This window comes from Sinocyclocheilus anshuiensis, unplaced genomic scaffold, assembly GCF_001515605.1.
Source record: "Sinocyclocheilus anshuiensis isolate Anshui unplaced genomic scaffold, SAMN03320099.WGS_v1.1 scaffold3382, whole genome shotgun sequence".
Taxonomy (NCBI): domain Eukaryota; kingdom Metazoa; phylum Chordata; class Actinopteri; order Cypriniformes; family Cyprinidae; genus Sinocyclocheilus; species Sinocyclocheilus anshuiensis.
In genome coordinates this window covers 1-5511 of record NW_015541056.1, presented here as the reverse complement: position 1 = coordinate 5511, position 5511 = coordinate 1, and the positions used below count along the sequence as shown (strand labels likewise).

The 5511-nt window shown below is 44.7% G+C and overlaps 1 pseudogene; it reads left to right on the top strand.

Annotated features, from left to right (window-relative positions):
- The window catches only part of LOC107690656 (glycine-rich cell wall structural protein 2-like), a 5363-nt pseudogene extending 2849 nt beyond the window's left edge, over positions 1-2514 (top strand).
- Positions 2515-5511: the final 2997 nt, after the last annotated feature.

Below are 5511 nucleotides of genomic sequence, written 5' to 3'. Positions count from 1 at the left end.
TCGTGACCTGTGTCTGAAGCATACATTGAAAAAACACCAACAACACGTTGGCCGGTGACAGCCATGACGTCACTGCCCGTGCGACTATAGTATAAATAGGCGCCGGGAGAACACATCATTCTCTTCTTCGTCTTCACTGACTGTTTTGTTTGAAGCGTGCATTTGAATGTGGTAAGAGCGATCTCTATCCTATTAGCACTAGCAGAACTAGCAGAATGTTTAGAGAATGTGTGCATCCGTGTCGTCGCTATTTGACACCTGATGACCTCTGCGTTTTCTGCGTTCTTTGTTTGGGCGAGGAGCACGCACGCGATGTCCTTGAGGGGGCAATTTGCGTGCATTGTGAGCGTTTTTCGATGAAAAAGCTCCGCTCTCGTTTGTCTCTTTTTTCGAGAAAAGAGGGGCAGCCATCTGCTTCCCGCCGCTGCTGAGGCACGGAGGAGAATGAGCTCATGGGGTTTGCAGGTGGACCTGGCTGATGAGTTTAGGGAGGGGCTTTCCTTCTCGCGCTCGTTGGCTGCGGACGAGAGAGAGCCGCTGGAGGATGATGTTATCTCTTTGACATCATCTGATCCGGGGGCCAGTGCTCTGCTGGGTTTAGCCCAGGAAGAGCAGGAGATGTCTGAGGACGGCGAAGAGGCTGAGGCTGAGCCTTCCCAATCCTCCTGCCCTGCGTATGATGAGCTGTTGGAAGTTATGGATCGTGCCACGGCGAGGCTGGACTTGCCGTGGAAGCGGGCCAAGAAAGTGACGTCGCGAGGTCGCCTCGATGAGTGTTTTCTTTCTGGCCATAACCCTCCAGCTCAGGTGAGCCTTCCATTTCTTCAGTATTCTTTGCATACTGAGATCGAGAAGGAATGGAAGAGGCCGTTTTCCTCACGCATCTATTGGTTCCAGCATCCGAGTTATGCCAACATCGAAGCGATGTGTGAAAACGGCTATGAGAGGATGCCCCCTGTAGAAGAGACGCTGGCTAGCTATCTCTCTATGGGTGAGACGTCCTCCTTTAATACTCCCTCCTTGCCATCTAAGCCCCTTCAGGATACATCGCGCTTAAATGGCAGGGCATACGCAGCAGCAGGTCAGGCTGTGGCTTCGTTGCACACTATGGCGGTGCTCCAGGCGTATCAGGCTGATCTGCTGAAAGACCTGGATAAAGGCGAGGGCCTTTCTCCTGATCAGGTAGCTGAGCTGACGGTATCCTAAAATCCATGTTATGGTAAGTGTGCACGTGAAGGCTTTGTGCACTTTCTAAAATCCACATTGTAGTAAGTTCGCACGCTAGTTCTTTGCGTTCTTTCTAAAATCCTATATGGTGAGGGCTTCGTGCGGTTACTTCGTGCCCTTTCTTGAGCTGGTTAGAGCCCCGTTCACCTTGGGCGCCACTCCACCTAGGTATCCTAGGATACCTACTTTAACAGGGTGTTGTCCCCATAGCGACCCCTAGAGGACGCAGTTCGAAGTTCCCTTGAAAGGGAACGTCTCAGCTTACTTATGTAACCATGGTTCCATGAGTAGGGAATGAGACACTGCATCCTCTAGGCTTCCTGCCATGCTTCGAATGCAAGCTTCAGACGAAGAAGTGAATGTCATGTTCTCCCGGCGCCTATTTATACTAATAGAGTATCGGTAGTGACGTCATGGGCTGTCGCCGGCCAACGTGTTGTTGGTGTTTTTTCAATGTATGCTTCAGACACGGGTCACGACGAGGCGTTCACCATAGTGACCCCTAGAGGACGCAGTGTCTCGTTCCCTACTCAGCGAACCATGGTTACATAAGTAACCTGAGACGTTATTCATGCTTTGTGTGTTTTGTGCTGTATATTGGAGTGGCATACTGTCTATATGCACAAACTAAAGCTGGCTATCTGTGTCCATGCAGTGAAGCCGGGTCAATGTCCCAAACCGAAGAACATTCCACTGTGTGCTGAAAGGTGTTTCCATGATGGCCAGTGTCCTGCCACACAGAAATATTGCCCAACCACCAGTGGCCGAGCATGCAGTGAACCCTGTGGTCGGGGAAATGGCCAGGGAGGCGGCCAGGGAAGCGGTTACGGTTAGGGTAGCGGCCAGGGAAGCGGCCAAGGCCAGGGAAGAGGTTACGGTCAGGGTAGCGTCCAGGGAAGCGGTTACGGTCGGGGTAGTGGCCAGGGAAGCGGTCAAGGCCAAGGCAGCGGCCACGGTCAGGGTAGCCGCCAGGGAAGCGGTTACGGTCAGGGTAGCAGCCAGGGAAGCGGTTACGGTCAGGGTAGCAGCCAGGGAAGCGGTTACGGTCAGGGTAGCAGCCAGGGAAGCGGTTACGGTCAGGGTAGCAGCCAGGGAAGCGGTTACGGTCAGGGTAGCAGCCAGGGAAGCGGTTACGGTCAGGGTAGCGGCCAGGGAAGCGGTTACGGTCAGGGAAGCGGTCAGGGTAGTGGTCAGGGTAACGGTCAAGGCCAGGGGAGCGGTTATGGCCAGGGAAGCGGTCAAGGTCAGGGAAATGGTCAAGGAAATTGTCAGGGATGTGGTCCTTGACACGGTCATGGGAGTTTTGCATAACTCCTACTGGACAGCTTTTCAATTCAGTGATTTATTCATATGGCTTTTTTTCCCCGTTTCCTCAAACAGTTTAGAAAGGATTTTCTGTCGCCCTCTCCCCTCCCCCCTCCCCCCTCTCCCTCAAATAAAAACACAATTGCTTGATGAATTGGTTTATTTGGTATCATTTGGCTGTTTTTACATGACTGCTTTCTGGCATCAGTGGTTTGTGTAAGTTCCTCTCTCTGAGACCTTGACATTTAGAAGAGTATTGGCCCATTTTTGCACAAAATATACCACATTGCAACTATGTCCCAAAGTTAAGTGTGCTTATTTCGAAATCCATGGACTCCTTCACAGGATTTCCTAATTGCGACACCAGAGGTTCCTGATTAGTGCTCTGTCGCAGAGCAACGGTGCGAGAGGACAATCCTGACAGGATTTTTTTCCCCCCGTTATAATGGAGGAGACGGTGATGTACCTCAGCCTTAGCCAAGACCATGGCCGCAGGGATTAAAGTTCCATCGCTATGACAGATTTCCTTCAGTTCATAAAGACAGACAGTCACTTTCTTCATTCCTGAATGATTCAGCTGTTCGAACGAATCAATTGAATGAATTATTCAGTGATAAAATCAGTGACTTTAGGGGTGACTTTAGCGGGATCAATTCCCGCTGTGAATCATTCATTCAATTGATTCGTTCAACGGCTGAATCATTATCTGAGTCTTTATGAACTGACGGAAATTTTTAATCCCTGCGGCCAGGTAAATTACACTGGTTTGCTGCGTCCTTTGTCGGATTACAACTTTAAATGCAGGAATTGCCTTGGAGCTTATTTGAATAATGTAATGTATGATACATATGAAAAACTACAAAATACACACACACATTGCAGTTAAAATGCTAACTGATATCTTACAAAGGTGCGATTTTATATAGTTTATTGCCTTGACCGTGGTGATCATATGTAGACAGTGTACAGCTCAATGTTCAGCGGCAGCTGTCACAGCTGAACAGTGCTCTGTTTGACCGGTCCGATTCCTTCAGATGCATCCTTTGATATAGTTAGCAAAAATGTGTTAATATTCTGACAAAATGTTTTCAAAATAATCAGAGGTGGACTGTAAGGAAGTACATTAAGTATTCTCGAACAAATATGAAGTATTACGTTTTATTTTTTTCTCACAAACAGCAACACTGAAAATATGGTTTTGACCGGTCCGAGTCCTTCAGATGCAGCCTTTGATATAGTTAGCAAAAATGTGTTAATATTCTGACAAAATGTTTTCAAAATAATCAGAGGTGGACTGTAAGGAAGTACATTAAGTATTCTCGAACAAATATGAAGTATTACGTTTTATTTTTTTCTCACAAACAGCAACACTGAAAATATGGTCTTTTACAACATGATGCATTGTTGTAGATTAAGCTACCAAGCAGTATATTTAGTAGGCAACTTTAAATGTAATAACCTTGAACATATTCAGAAGTCAAATGCAACATACACATTAGTGCAGCAGTAATATTAATGCAAAACCATCCTAACTAATTATTTTTTCAGATCAATACTGTATACCTTTACTTTTACTCTCAGTATCTAAGTATATTAGAGTATGCAAGATAATACTTTTACTTAAAGGATTGTTCACCCAAAAATATCAATTCTGTAATCATTTACTCACCCTCAAGTTGTTCCAGGTTTGGAATTTTCATTTTTGGGTAAACTATCCCTTTAGCTAAGGTTATAAATATGACTAGTAGCTTTTCCCCAATATGGTATTGGTAGTTACTAAAAGTAGTTTACTAAAGTATCTTAAAATTTCTTCTACTAATTACTTTGTCATAGCTCTAAACAGTTTCTCTTTTCCTTCTTTCCCTAAATCAGACCAGACCCCTGTACTGCAGGATAAAGCTGAATGTGCCAGCGCAGGACAGGTTTTTAATGGTTTTCGGCTGAGCAGGGAGGCCCTGACAGAGCTGCTGGATCTTCTGAGAAGGAACGGCAACAGTGATGGGGTGCCACAATCCAGACCCTGGTGTTTCTTTTCTGTCTGGCCAGTGGTACATCATACAGAGCGGTCTCCTGAGTGTTTGATATGCTTCGTTCCACTGTCACCGCATTGTCCTTGTGCTCTGAGTCGCTGAGGAGGTGCTGGCCATTCGCCAAGAGATTCACACCCTGAAGAACCCAGAACACATGGAGGCAGGGCCGGGCTCAAAACTGATGTTTGTTTTCTGATGTTAAACCTAAGCTATGTTGTAAATAGTTGTAAAAAAGTACTTTCAGTAATGTATAGAACAATTTGTTTAAATCTGTAAAAAAATGTATGTACAATACAAAAAAAATCAATGTATAGAATAATGTTTTGTGAAAATATTATAAGCTGCATTAAGAAAAATAACAATGTACATAATTACTTCTCTTTTATTTACACGTGATTATGCAAAGCAAAAATACAAAATGTGCAGAAAGTACTCAGGCTCATTCATGTGATTATGCAAAGCAAAAATACAAAATGGACAGAAAGTACTCAGGCTCATTTACAAATAAATTACACTACAAAAATGAATAATGTATACAACTTTCACACAAATATCACAAAAATAAACTACATAAATTAGGTTGTTTCATTGACAATGTGACATTTAAAAAAAGATATTGAAAAATTGTAATGTACCCATTTTTTCCACTGTTTTCTCTTGGCTAATACATAATGTATTTTGTTAAGCATTCTTTCAAGAAGAGAAAACAGTCTCTCCATTCTCTCCCTGCTCTCCTGTCCTCTTCTCTCCTCTGTCTCTCTCTGGAGTCTGATGTCCTCCCTGAGTAGCTCCACCAGCTTCCACTCACTCCCTCACCTGTCCGAGGACACTTGCAATACTAAGGCAGAGCAAATAAACAATGCCTGATAACAACAACAGCACAATATATTTCAGCAAAAATCTTTCTATTAACTTGCTTACTTTGTATTTTTTAAGTCTTTCCCCAGCA